The 13,606-nt window shown below is 40.7% G+C and overlaps 1 protein-coding gene across 1 annotated transcript in view; it reads left to right on the forward strand.

Moving 5' to 3' along the window:
- The first annotated feature begins 881 nt into the window (after positions 1 to 881).
- The window catches only part of RABGAP1L (RAB GTPase activating protein 1 like), a 570,078-nt gene continuing 557,353 nt past the window's right edge, over positions 882 to 13,606 (forward strand). Inside the window, 1 exon segment of the mRNA XM_030571947.1 lies at positions 882 to 900. The gene's annotated coding sequence lies outside the window, so the exon portion shown is untranslated.

Genomic DNA, 13,606 nt, shown 5'->3' on the forward strand with positions numbered 1-13,606 from the left:
CAGGGAGACTATAACTGAAAAAAGCAGAGACTAAAAGATAATGAATTTTAAATGTTCAGATGAGTGATTTGTGCATATTTGTTACAGTGTGCAACACAGAGCATGACCTTTCTTTTTCCTTAAAGTGGAAGAAAGTTTTATTATTACGTGTAACTTCCTCATCTTGATAGGAGTATAAGAATTCATGTGGGGAGGCTTGCGTGGTAAATATTTAATGTACTGTTTTAGATGTAAGCGTATGTTTATATTATAAGCACACACTATAAAAAAACGAATACATTATAAAATGTGTTGAAGAGACCTCTATGTTGTGTTCATGTTTGGAAGGTTATCTTTGCATAATGGTTATATATAAACTTAGAGTCGCAAGATGATGACTCTTGCCCTGGAGAGCTGCTTCCTTTTAATGGGCAAGTGGATTTTTCAATTTTTAATATGGAAAAATGAGTGTGAATAGTCATCTTGTGTGGGAGAGAGAAAGTGAGATGCACCTCATAACTGGCAAATATAAGCTGCAACCGTTAAAATTCCAGGTATTCTGCTGGTTAACTCACCACAATAACCAAATGCTGGTTTTGTTTATTGTGGGGGGGAGATATACACATTCAGGTTGCTTGGGTCATTGAAGTTCACAAGAATCTTTTAAGTAAGATTATGTAAATATATTACACAACTGACAGCTGTATCTGGCTGCCAGTTATGTTATGAGCAAATACATTGCAGTGCATCAGATTTTTTTTTTCCTATAGGGTCTTACTGCTGCTAGCAGCTTTCAGCCTGGTCTAGCCTTGCCTGGGGCTTTCTGCAAATACTGCAAATACAGTTTATACAGTTTCAGTGGGAGTTTTGTGAGCTGGGTGCAACATTGTTGTGGGTGGAGTTAAAACCTCATTGAGACTGGTAGGTGTGAACTCACCCTTCAGTTAAGGTAACTGTAGGTATCTGCGCCAACCTAGGACAAAATGAGTATCTGAGGGTTGTTAGGGGGCTTATTCCTTCACCCACTCACTTCCCTGGTCCTTCTCGCATGAACAGAAAGCAACACTATCCGAAGTCCAAAGGTGCAAACAATTCAATGTTTGTTGGGGTGAACTTCCATCAAACAACGATTCTAGTTTCCTTCCTTAGTGTCCCCCCTCCCAGCTCTGACCCCACAGAGCCTGCATCCCTGTTCCCATTTCCCCCCCCTTACTTCCTGATTGACTGCAGACTATATAGTAAAACTTGAGTTCTGCTTAGCTATATATTAACCAATCATTTTACTGGAATTTAACTAACCAGTACTAACATATTGTAACATGATTATCTAACCAGTTATATCGCACCACCTTCATTGGTTTACACCCAACAAAATTAATTATACAGCAGACAGAAACAATCACAGAACCAAACAATGCACACTATACCTTTTTAAAGTGATTTATTTTGAAAACTTTTCAGATTAGTTTGATAATTATATCAGAAAATGAATGATTGTTTGGTTATTTCATTTACCAAAGGTAACCAAAGCAAATATTTATGAAGTCATTGGGAGGTGAATTAACTCCAGTTCAACAGGATAATCATTAATATTTGGAAGATTATCTTGCCATGCTGTATTAGGAGGAGAATATCACCAGACAGACATTTAAATTGTTTTATTTAATTAAAACAATGTTATGTATTCTGGATTTTTTTCTTCAACAGCAAACAATATTTTAACAAAGCAAGAATATAAATTTTCGAGTTTAGTTAAACATTCAAGTTTTTTAAAATCAGGTTTGTTTGTTAAAATTGTTTTTAACTAAAATAGTTAAATGAAATATATTTTTACAAAAAACAAATTAAATTGACTCTGTCAGCCAGGTCAACATGAGAAACTTAAAATATTGGCTTCTGCATGTAGTTCAGTCATCTTCACCTTCATTTTCCTGTTTGTTCATAATCTGGAAAAAGAAAAACAAGCTATAGAAATAGGCTTAGGGGTACTCAGCATGTGTTCAACATTTCTCTTAAGCCCAGTGTTGAGAACTTTGGCTGTGACAGTGCCATTTATTTTTTAACAGTTTTGTTCAGTCATCAGATTAGACCAGTTCTTGATATAGTGCTCAGAACAGTCCACTATTGAGTTCCATTGCATGTCTTGTGGGAGAGTTAGCTTGGTTCCTCCCACTTTTTTTCAGAGCAGCTGCTGCTGCAAAGTGGTTGTTACAGGAGTAGTTTGAAATTTCAACAACATTAGCCTTTATTTCTGGAACACTGAAGTCTTTGGCTAGGAGGTGCAACCATATGTTGTTAGCTTGGGAATCTCTTCACTCTCTTTTATATAATTTCTTGTCATCTTGGATACATTTGTAGCATTGTCTGTGACCAAGCTGCCTACTAGACATTTGAATTTTTTTTTCACGATTTTATAGCTTTTACTGCCGCAACATCCCTGTGGTGGGAAGAACATCTCAACAACCCAACACTGTGGCATTTAATTTCAAAAGGGGGAACTATGCAAAAATGAAGGGGTTAGTTAAACAAAAGTTAAACGGTACAGTAACTAAAGTGAAATCCCTGCAAGCTGCATGGGCTCTTTTTTAAAGACACCATAAAAGAGGCCCAACTTCAATGTATACCCCAAATTAAGAAACACAGTAAAAGAACTGAAAAAGAGCCACCATGGCTTAACACCATGTAAAGGAAGCAGTGAGCGATAAAGACTTCCTTTAAAAAGTGGAAGTCAAATAGAAAGGAGCATAAACACTGCCAACTTAAGTGCAAGAATATAATAAGAAAAGCCAAAGAGGAGTTTGAAGAACAGCTAGCCAGAAACTCCAAAGGTAATAAAATGTTTAAGTACATCAGAAGCAGGAAGCCTGCTAAGCAACCAGTGGGGCCCCTGATGATCGAGATACAAAAGGAGCGCTTAAAGATGATATAGTCATTGTGGAGAAACTAAATGAATTCTTTGCTTCAGTCTTCACGGCTGAGGATGTTAGGGAGATTCCCAAACCTGAGCTGGTTTTTGTAGGTGACAAATCTGAGGAACTGTCACAGATTGAAGTGTCACTAGAGGAGGTTTTGGAATTAATTGATCAATTTAATAGTAACAAGTCACCGGGACCAGATGGCATTCCCCAAGAGTTCTGAAAGAACTCAAATGTGAAGTTGCGGAACTATTAACTAAGGTTTGTAACCTGTCCTTTAAATTGGCTTCGGTACCCAATGACTGGAAGTTAGCTAATGTAACACCAATATTTTAAAAGGGCTCTAGAGGTGATCCTGGCAATTACAGACCGATAAGTCTAATGTCAGTACTGAGCAAATTAGTCGAAACACTAGTTAAGAATAAAATTGTCAGACACACAGAAAAACAAACTGTTGAGCAATAGTCAACATGGTTTCTGTAAAGGGAAATTATGTCTTACTAATCTATTAGAGTTCTTTGAAGGGGTCAACAAACATGTGGACAAGGGGGATCCAGTGGACATAGTGTACTTAGATTTCCAGAAAGCCTTTGACAAGATCCCTCACGAAAGGCTCTTATATAAATTAAGTTATCAGAGCATAAAAGGGAGGTCCTTTCATGGACTGAGAACTGGTTAAAAGACAGGGAACAAAGGGTAGGAATTGATGGTAAATTCTCAGAATGGAGAGGGGTAACTAGTGGTGTTCCCCAAGGGTCAGTCCTATTGAATTTATTCATAAATGATCTGGAGAAAGGGGTCAACAGTGATGGACAAAGTTTGCAGATGATACTAAACTACTCAAGGTAGATAAGACCAAAGCAGACCGTGAAGAACTTCAAAAAGTTCTCACACAACTAAGTGATTGGGCAACAAAATGTCAAATGAAATTTAATGTGGATAAATGTAAAGTAATGCACACTGGAAAAAATAACCCCAACTATACATACAATACGATGGGGGCTAATTTAGCTACAACAAGTCAGGAAAAAGATCTTGGAGTCATTGTGGACAGTTCTCTGAAGATGTCCATGCAGTGTGCAGAGGCGGTCAAAAAAGCAAGCAGGATGTTAGGAATCATTAAAGAAGGGGATAGAGAATAAGACTGAGAATATGTTATTGCCCTTATATAAGTCTATGGTACGCCCATATCAAATACTGTGTACAGATGTGGTCTCATCACCTCAAAAAAGATATACTGGCACTAGAAAAGGTTCAGAAAATGGCAACTAAAATGATTAGGGGTTTGGAGAGGGTCCCATATGAGGAAAGATTAAAGAGGCTAAGACTCTTCAGCTTGGAAAAGAGGAGACTAAGGGGGGACATGATAGAAGTATATAAAATAATGAATGATGTGGAGAAAGTAGATAAGGAGAAGTTATTTATTTATTCTCGTAATACAAGAACTAGAGGTCATCAAATGAAATTAATAGGCAGCAGGTTTAAAACAAATACAAGGAAGTTGTTCTTCACGCAGCGCACATTCAACTTGTGGAACTCCTTACCTGAGGAGGTTGTTAAGGCTAGGACTATAACAGCGTTTAAAGAGAGAACCACCATGAATTTATCCGGTTAAGTCCATAAATGGCTATTAGCCAGGATGGATAAGGAATGGTGTCCTTAGCCTCTGTTTATCAGAGAATGGAGATGGATGGCAGGAGAGTGATTACTTGATCATTGCGTGTTAGGTTCACTCCCTCTGGGGCACCTGGCATTGGCCACTGTCGGTAGACAGATACTGGGCTAGATGAACCTTTGGTCTGACCCAGTACGGCCGTTCTTATGTTCTTATGTACTTGTAAGTATTCTGCTGTGTGTGCATTTCCTGATGTATCAATTGTTTCTCTAAGGAAGACATTCTAAAACGGCTACCACTCTGAAACCTTCATCTGTTGTCACACAAGCACATACAACAGGATCATTGTGGACATAGCTCCACCCATCAAGACTCAGGTTAACGATGTTACCCTCTAGACCTTTTGCACACTGCTCAATTTCTTTTTCATACACTTTATCCAGCAAAAGGAAGATCTGCCTATTTCAGCTATTTATTTTTTATCACAACTGCATCTAAGGAAGACAGTCCTTAAAGAACTATGAAATAAAAAGTTTACCAACCTGAAGATCCTGCATGTTCAGAGATATTCCTTTTATAATCTTCAAAGCAGCTTCCTCTTGAGAAGGAACACGTCTCATGATGAGGCAACCAGGCCTTGCATTTCTTTTCTGCACTGTTTGCATTATGCACACGTGCTTGTCTTACCCAGAGGTAGAGGAACTTCATTAAAATATTCCCAAACTGGGTCTCTTCTACGCCTGCTGCCATTATAGTTTTCCCTTCTAGTGAGAGAATGGTGTGCTAGCTCTCAAATCAATGAAGGCTAGACTCAGAAAGACTTGAAGACTTCTGGAATATGCTGCTCAAACAGTTGAGCTTTTATTTCTGCTGCCTGTCCCTCCCTTCTCACATTTATCTCCAGACTTTTCTTCTCCTTGTCTAGATCTGTTCTGCCTCCAACAATCTTCTATTCATTGAGCTTTTTGAAACTTTGCTCTTTTAGAGAGAAGTAAGGGATTGACTCTGTGTACACAAATTTGCAGAGGGACAATAGGCTTGATGGCAGTTATTTCTCTCCTCTCTATTTATTTATTGATTGATTTAAAACATTTTTGCTGTTGACAAGCATGTTACCTCTGTAACATGTTACCTCTGTGACACATGTCCACAGTTTGAGAACTGCAAAACTAAGCATCTCTGATAGTATGTTCTAGACTGAGCACTGAGTCCCATTGGGTAGATAGAAAGATTAACTTAAATAATCTATACAGAAGCCCCTGGAACCCCATAAGATTGGGTCCCTAATCCATGAACTGTTAGAACTCATTTACAAAACTTAAACAATACATGGATATATTGTCTTATACTACATAATTAGAATTTATCTCATCATGGAATAGGGATGATATCTTTGAGCTATAATATATCGTAATTAAAGCATTTTATCAAAAATATCCATCCTGACGACATATAGGGCTTGGCTACTCTTGGCAGTTACAGTGCATTAAAGGAGCCCCAGGTGCACTACTTCACTACCCGTCCACACTGGCAAGGCACGCAGAGCGCTCTGACTCCACGGGTAGAGCGCTTCTGTTACTCCACCTCGGTGAGTAGAATAATGTTTGATCCACCCTCGCTGGAGCAGCCCAGCATCAGTGTAACAAAATGTTGCATTACGGTGCTCTGAACAGCCTCCGGAAACTACCCATAATCCCCTTAAGTGAAGTAGCCACTCTTGTCATTGTTTTGGATATACCTTTTGAAAGTTCCATTTGACAGCCCGCATGCTTATCTGCTCCGAGACAAAGCAACCATTACTGAGGAATGCTTTGTGTGTGTGTGTGCGCGCGTGAGAGAGAGAGAGGGGCAGGCTGAGGGGGTGGGTGTAGAAGAGGGAGGGCTGCTGCTGCTGTCTGGACTTACAATACAGCATGCTGACATGCTCTCAGTCCCCCAAAAACCCAATCTCTCTTCCCCCACATACACACAACACACTTCCTGTCACATTCCACCCCTCTCCCTGCATTGAAAAGCACGTTGCAGCCACTTGCATGCTGGGATAGCTACCACAATGCACTGCTCTCTTTGTCCGTTCCAAGAGGTGCTAATATGGCCATGCCTGTGCGCTGTCAGCTGTCAGTGTGGACAGACTACAGCGGTTTCCCTACTGTGCTCTACGAAGGCTGGTTTAACTCAAAGAGCTCGACATCTGCAAGTGTAGCCATGCCCATAGCTTTGAAAAATTCTCCTCTTTCAGGGTAAGTAACTTTTCTGATATGGAGTAAAATATTTCTTTACCGCAGAGTGACCAAATAAATTTGGTCCTGGGGCTGGTAAACTTTCATGCCACTTCTGTAATAGTAATTGTGTCTTGTATTGTAAATTGGATTTTGAGATACCTTGCATATGAAGGTGCAACACAACCAAAAATCTCAAGGAATAAATGGGCCTGTAGATTTAGGATGTGACCTAGTTCTACCAAAGTATAGTAATAGATGTTTCTGAAATACTCCATTTGGCTTGTTTTTTAGTATCCGTGTTAAACATTTTAATATGCACATGTACAAGCTCCTTGGACGAATTTAATATTTTAGTAGGGCTGTCGATTAATTGCAGTTTTAATTTCACTGTTAGACTACCAATTGAAATTTATTAAATATTTTGGATGTTTTTCTACATTTTCATATATATCTTGTATTCTGTGTTTGTATCTGAATTCAAAGGGTATATTTTGATTACAAATATTTGCACTGTAAATACAAAAAAGTGATAAAAAATATAAATACACTTTGTATTCTGTGTTGTAATTTAAATCAATATATTTGAAAATGTAGAAAACATCCAAAAATATGTAAATAAATGGAATTCTATTATTGTTTAACAGTGTGATTAATCACACATTTAATTTTTTTAGTCACTTGACAGCCCCACTTTTGAGTCATGTTAACACAGATTTCACATTTGTGGGGAAACTCATATTTGTCATCTTAAATGGACAGTCCAGGCAAAATTCCAGGCAACCTGTTTTCTGTAGGATAAATACATATTGTCTCTGTAAGTATAATGGAAGTTACATGTATATGGAGTAGATAAATGAACTGGTTTGTATTCTTAATTGGATGTATGCAGTACCCAACAAAACACATTGTCAAAGTAAAATTTTCAGCTGCTGTTCTTTGTTACCAGTGAGTGCTGCTGTTTGAAAATAGTGTATACAGTGAACTTTCTTGGAAAGTAGTAAAATCTGAAGAGGAGCGCTACACTTGTGTGTGGGCAACTATACATAAGGTAAAACAAGTTAACTTTTACCAAATCTGAAAACAACATTAACAAGTTGCTCTTTTGGGAAAGTTAGGCCCTATGGCAGAAATCTAGCTTTATATGAACCAGCCAACCAAACCTTCCAGGAGAAAGTCCAGTTTTACAGTTTTTGTTTTGGGGAGATGAAAAACAAAATAGATAAATTATACAAAAGTTAACCTTCACCCAGGTGGTTGCACTCCAGGCAGGAACTGAAACTGCTTTACTTATCATACCTGAGTCACAAGTAAGTTCTAACCTTCCCCTCTTGCCCTTGATGATTGCACGCTTCCACAAAGTAATTGGTTTTCACCTTTGCTCAGCCACATTCCTGCATATTTGGGTTGCCTTCCAATTAGGACCTATTTACCTAATTGACCCTGTCATATTTTCACATGGCGGGGTCTGTTTGCATTCCAGGCCATTAAGACCAAAAGTGAACAGAGCTTTCAGTTTTATTTGGATAGGCATTTGACCCCTCCAGGGCTACAATCCATCAGGAAATCTATTTTCCAGTGATTCCATTCTCCCTGATTTTACTCAAATCATAAAGAACAATTTGAATTCATTCCAGATCCACTGTATTAGACCATATAGGCTCCTTTAGGCTTATTCAAACTAGTTTTTTGTAGGAAATTTCCCACCATTTGCTACACCAGTGCAGCTCTGTTTGGGGCAACAGTGGTGGATGTGCTAGTGTCGGAGGCAAGTATCTTGACTGTGTCATCTAGACCTGCTTTAAGCAAAGGGTTAATTGATGCAATAGTGAAAATGCCTGTGCCCTGTGTACGCCAGTATATGACTTTTTGATTTGAGTGTGAATGGGGGTCAACTTTCTGGATTTGCTGAGGTGACAGATTTCAGTTTTAAAATCTAGCAAACAACATTTGCAGTCTTTATAAATGTTAGTCAATATTGGAATGGCATTTAATTGAGTTTAGCTCCTTATTGAGTCCAAGGAGTCTTAGCTTATTAACATTAGAACTAGATTCTTTCCAAGTCTACTTTTACCTGCCTGGGACAGTATTCCTCAGATCAGAATACTTGGTTATTCTTAACTAATCAACAGTTAATTCATCAGAACCACATAAGTAACCAATCACAATCCATAGATCAAGTGTAGATACAACAGATGTTCTAGGCACACATGGAATACAATATCAAATTCAGTTTTGTAAGCAATTAATATAGACTAGTGTTGAGGCCCAGCAGCTCTAGCAGAGAACACCACAAACTACGTAAGATCTCTTATTATACTTACATATCAGTTACCAGACCGTTAGTACCCCTAATTCATTTTCATATTTCCAGTAGTTCTCCAGGAAATAAGGATGCCCTTGTCTTAAAGCACTTATAGGAATATTGTCCCTCTATTTCAGTTCAGTCTGAAGGGGGGGGGAGAGTAATTGTAAATATCAAACAATTGCTTAAAGGTATTGTTTGAGGTTCTCTCAGGCTGATTTGCTTGGACTTACAAAGGAGAACATGCATATACTATTACTTAATTAAAATTCAAAATATATGAGGTTACTTGATGTCTTGCTAGAAAGAGGGTAGACTAGGAGTACCTAAACATTTTTCCTTGTATGACCCCATTTTCAGATGTATAGTTTCCCACAACCCCAGATAGCATAAATGGTACTTTCCCTGCAGTGTGACTGTACCTGCAAGGTCATGCTGCATGGAGAATGCCATTTTGCTTTCTAAAATGGTATCCTCCATACAGTGTGCCCTTGCACATACATGGTGTTTGCGAGGTCACACTGCATGGAGGGCACTGTTGTATAGAGAAAAATAGCATCCTCCATGTGGTGTGGCCTCATGTGTGAGGTCATGTTGTGCAGAGGATACCATTTTGTAAAATCAGGGAATTAGGTGTCAGTTACCTCCTGCCTGAAGGGAACACCTCGAAGGTATGTCATCTTCTGAGCATTATTTCGAGTATGGATACATAACTTCTTAAATATTATCCATACGTATCTTTTGCAGTTATTATGACAAATGGGCTACTGAATTTTGGTTGAGATCTCAGATGGCAGCTTTTGGTGAACTCTGATACAGATATCTGACCCATGGGTTCCCTGTCATGCATCCCTTGTTGTCTGCCATTTGGCATCAAGAGCTCCTGGAATCACAGCATGGTGGCTCAGATTTAGGGAGGCTGAGCCCCCTCTAGTCTTACTACCCGCTGCCTTTGCTCCTTAGACAAGTGTTTAGGGAAAGAGTGTGGCCTTGGGAGGGGGAAGTCCCTCCAGAGTTAACGTCTGTTAGAATTATTATTATTATTAATTTTAATTAATAATAGTGATATGGGAAACTACCAAATACTAATTTAACGATGAATTTCTTTATTAAATCCAAAGGCAAAATTTATATATTGCTCTAAACATGCCTAAAAAGCTTAAATCATATGCAATTACTACATCAAAACATTAGAAAAAATATTTATAAGCCTATGATCAAGATTCTTATAAGCGAGCTAACCCAGAGGTGCTTAGACCCATATTGGTTGGTTCCAATGTGGTCAGGCAGGTATTAGCAATGAACCCTTTAAGAGCTGACAATTTTTTTTACCCTTTAATAAACTAGTGATGTCATTGCCAATTACTGACTTCAGCTAAAAACCAATCTGAGACAGTTCCACCTTATTTTGTCTTAATCCAGATAAAATGTACAACCTACTTTCTTCCCATGGCCTTTCCTCCCCCCCCCTCGACAGTTTTTCTGTTGCACCTGGGTTCACATAGGCTTTAACACTGATATGTGAGGTAGGAAGCACCATGTTCGCTTATCTGAAAACAGATTCTCTTTGCTTTATTTAAAACCATCTGCATCTTCCTTATTGGGCCAGAGGCCGCCTTTTTAGAAACTTCCGTTAATCTCAGTAGTTATTCTTTGAACTATGCATCCTCCCTACTTCATTCCTTCTGGCCTTATAACTCATTCTTTTCAAGGCCTTCCTTCTGCTTCCTAATTAGGGCCTTTCTTTACAACACATTTTTCTTAACCAAATTTAAGATAACTCTAATTATTTAATTTCATATTTATCCTAGACGGTCCTCATTGCCTCGATGGCATACCAATAAATCTCCATCAAGGCACTGAACTTTATCCAGTATCGAGACTGGTACCAATCCCGGTACCCAACAAACAGAGGATGCATTTTGGCCAGTGCGTGACCCTTCCAGTACAGAGACAGCAGAAAAGACAGCTCCACTCTACTCCCTGCTCTGATTCCAGCCACAGCTCCGCTCTGCCCCCAGCCTAGCTCTGCCTTCTTTCCCTTTCCGCCCCATCTCCAGTTCTGTTCCCAGCTCTGCCTTCAGCCTAAACTCTGCTGCGGAAGCCTTGACTGTGCAGTAATAAAAGGGGAGCATGAACAGATTCCATTACCAGTAAGGGAGGGGTGTGGCGGCGGCAAGTTTGAGCACCACTCCTGTAGTCTTTCAAAGGAGACCGTAAATTGAGGTTAGGTTTGCGTAGTGTGGAGAGCAAAGATCCTATGGAGTTTTTGTGAGGGTAGATCCTTCTCTGATTTCTTGCCCAAATTATCACCTCTGCTGACTATGTAGTGTGATTATTATTTGCCCAGCAACTGTTCTCTCTCTTCAGAGGTGGATGCATTTCAGCAGCGGTTGCAGTGACTCCTGTTCGTAAAGCATTTCAAGAACAGAGCTATGCTATTGTAAAATATTACTATTCTATTCTCAGACAAGTTTCTCACATGGTCTCATGTTGTTAGAAATAGCCTGCAGAGATGGTAGCTGGCGAGAACACTCAATATACTTAACTGTGAGCTTGTTTCAGTGGCTAAATTAACACATCACCATGTTCGCACTATTTTCTGGAGTAGTAAAATAGATTAAATAAATTATTCAAAAAAATGAACCTCTTACGCTGTTGCTTTCCACTCTGGAATACAATCCATCACTCTAAACCAGGGGTTGGCAAGCTATGGCACGCGCCAAAGAGGAAACGCAAGCTGATTTTTAATGGCACGCTGCTGCCTGCCGAAGTCCATTAAAAATCCTGCCCAGCCCAGCCTGGCCCACTCTTCTCGGCCCTCCGCTTGGGCAAAGGGGCAGAAGCTTGGTTCTGCTGGCTCCCCTACCTCTTCCCGTAGTGTGCTGGGTTCCTGCCCCTCCTATGCCTCTTCATCCCTCCTTCCCTGCCGGCCGATCAGCTGATGGTCCTTGTGAGGGAGGGGGTCGGGAAGGAGCAGAGTCAGCGTGCTCGCTGCTCCCAGCGGAGGCAGAGAAGAAGCGGGGGCAGGGCCTTGGGGAAGGGGGGTGGTGGAATAGGAGCATATCTCCTCTAGCCCCCTGCCCTGACCCCCCCCCCCAGCCCTGAGCTCTGCACATACACCCCAGGCCCGTGCCCTGCACACCCCTCTGCCCTGAGCCCCCCTCATACACACCCAGCCCTCTGCTTGACTCCACCCCCCCACAACCCCAGCCCTGACTGGCACCCCCACACATACCCAGCCCCCCTCTGCCCTGACACCTGCACCCCCTCACATGCCTCCAGCCCTCTGCTCTGACTCTTGCACCTTCCAGATCCCCACCCTCACCCTGAGCACCAAACGGGAGCTCCTGCACCCCCCTCCACATTCTCACTTGCACCAAATGGGAGCTGCCCAGGTAAGTGCCCCACACCCAAACCTTCTGCCCCAATCCTGAGCCCCTTCCCTCATTCTAGCTGCTGGCCAGACCCTTCTCCCCCAGCCCTGTGCTCAGTGCACTCCCTCTCTCAGCTCAGTGCAGTGAGAGGAAGAGAATGGGCCAGAACCAGGGAGAAGGTAGGTACCCACTGTATGTGGGCAGGGCCGGGACCACAGACCGGAAGTAGGCTGAGCGGGTCCGGCAGCCAGGATCCTGGCTGGCAGGAGCCGGTGGATGGAACCGCTGGGCCGCTCAGCCCAGTGCCAGTCTAGGGTCCTGACCGCAGGCCCTGCTCAGCCTGCTGCCAGCCTAGGTGAACAGAACCCCAGACCAGCAGCGGCTTAGTGGGCCGGCAACGTAAGATCAACATTTTAAATGAAGCTTCTTAAACATTTTGAAAACTTTGTTTATTTTACAATACAACACTAGTTTAGTTTTATAATATATAGACTTAGAGAGACCGTCTAAAAAACATTAAAATGTATTACCGGTATGCAAAACCTTAAATTAAAGGGAATAAATGAAGACTCAGCACACCACTTCTGAAAGGTTGCCGACCCCTGCTCTAAACTGTGTAGCCATAACATTTAGTAAACTGCTAGTCACACCAGGATTGAGCTTGACCAAAAACTTGAAAACAGCAAGTACTAGGGAACAGTAATGTGGTGGGTTTTTTTGTTTGCCTTGCAGAACTTGACTCAAGTAGAATAATCTATTCTGTCTTCAGCACTATCTCATACTTTCCAAAGTAAAAAATGAACTGTTGGATAGCTACATTTTTCCCTAAGTTATTAAACTTTTTAATGAGTTTGCTTAGTTAATGACAAGGAAGCAGCTTGAAAGAATATTGCAGAATTACTTTAATTTGTAGCACTTGCACTGTGGTACCCTTGACTCAGAATTGCTCACTCAACAAAAACTGTATCTCAGGAGACTGAATAGCATACATACATAGTAAATACTTTCAGTATTATTTTTCTAATACTTAATGTGCAAATATAATATTCATTTTCTTCCTTGTACTTTTATTAGCACTAAGATCTGCATAATTAGTCATAACTTCCTGGAGATGAGGACAGTTCTGCTGCTAGTCCTTATCATACACTGGTTTAGCAAAATGTGTGACGGGTTGGATCATAGAAAGCCCCTTGGGA

The sequence above is a fragment of the Gopherus evgoodei genome, chromosome 8 (assembly GCF_007399415.2).
Source record: "Gopherus evgoodei ecotype Sinaloan lineage chromosome 8, rGopEvg1_v1.p, whole genome shotgun sequence".
NCBI lineage: Eukaryota > Metazoa > Chordata > Testudines > Testudinidae > Gopherus > Gopherus evgoodei.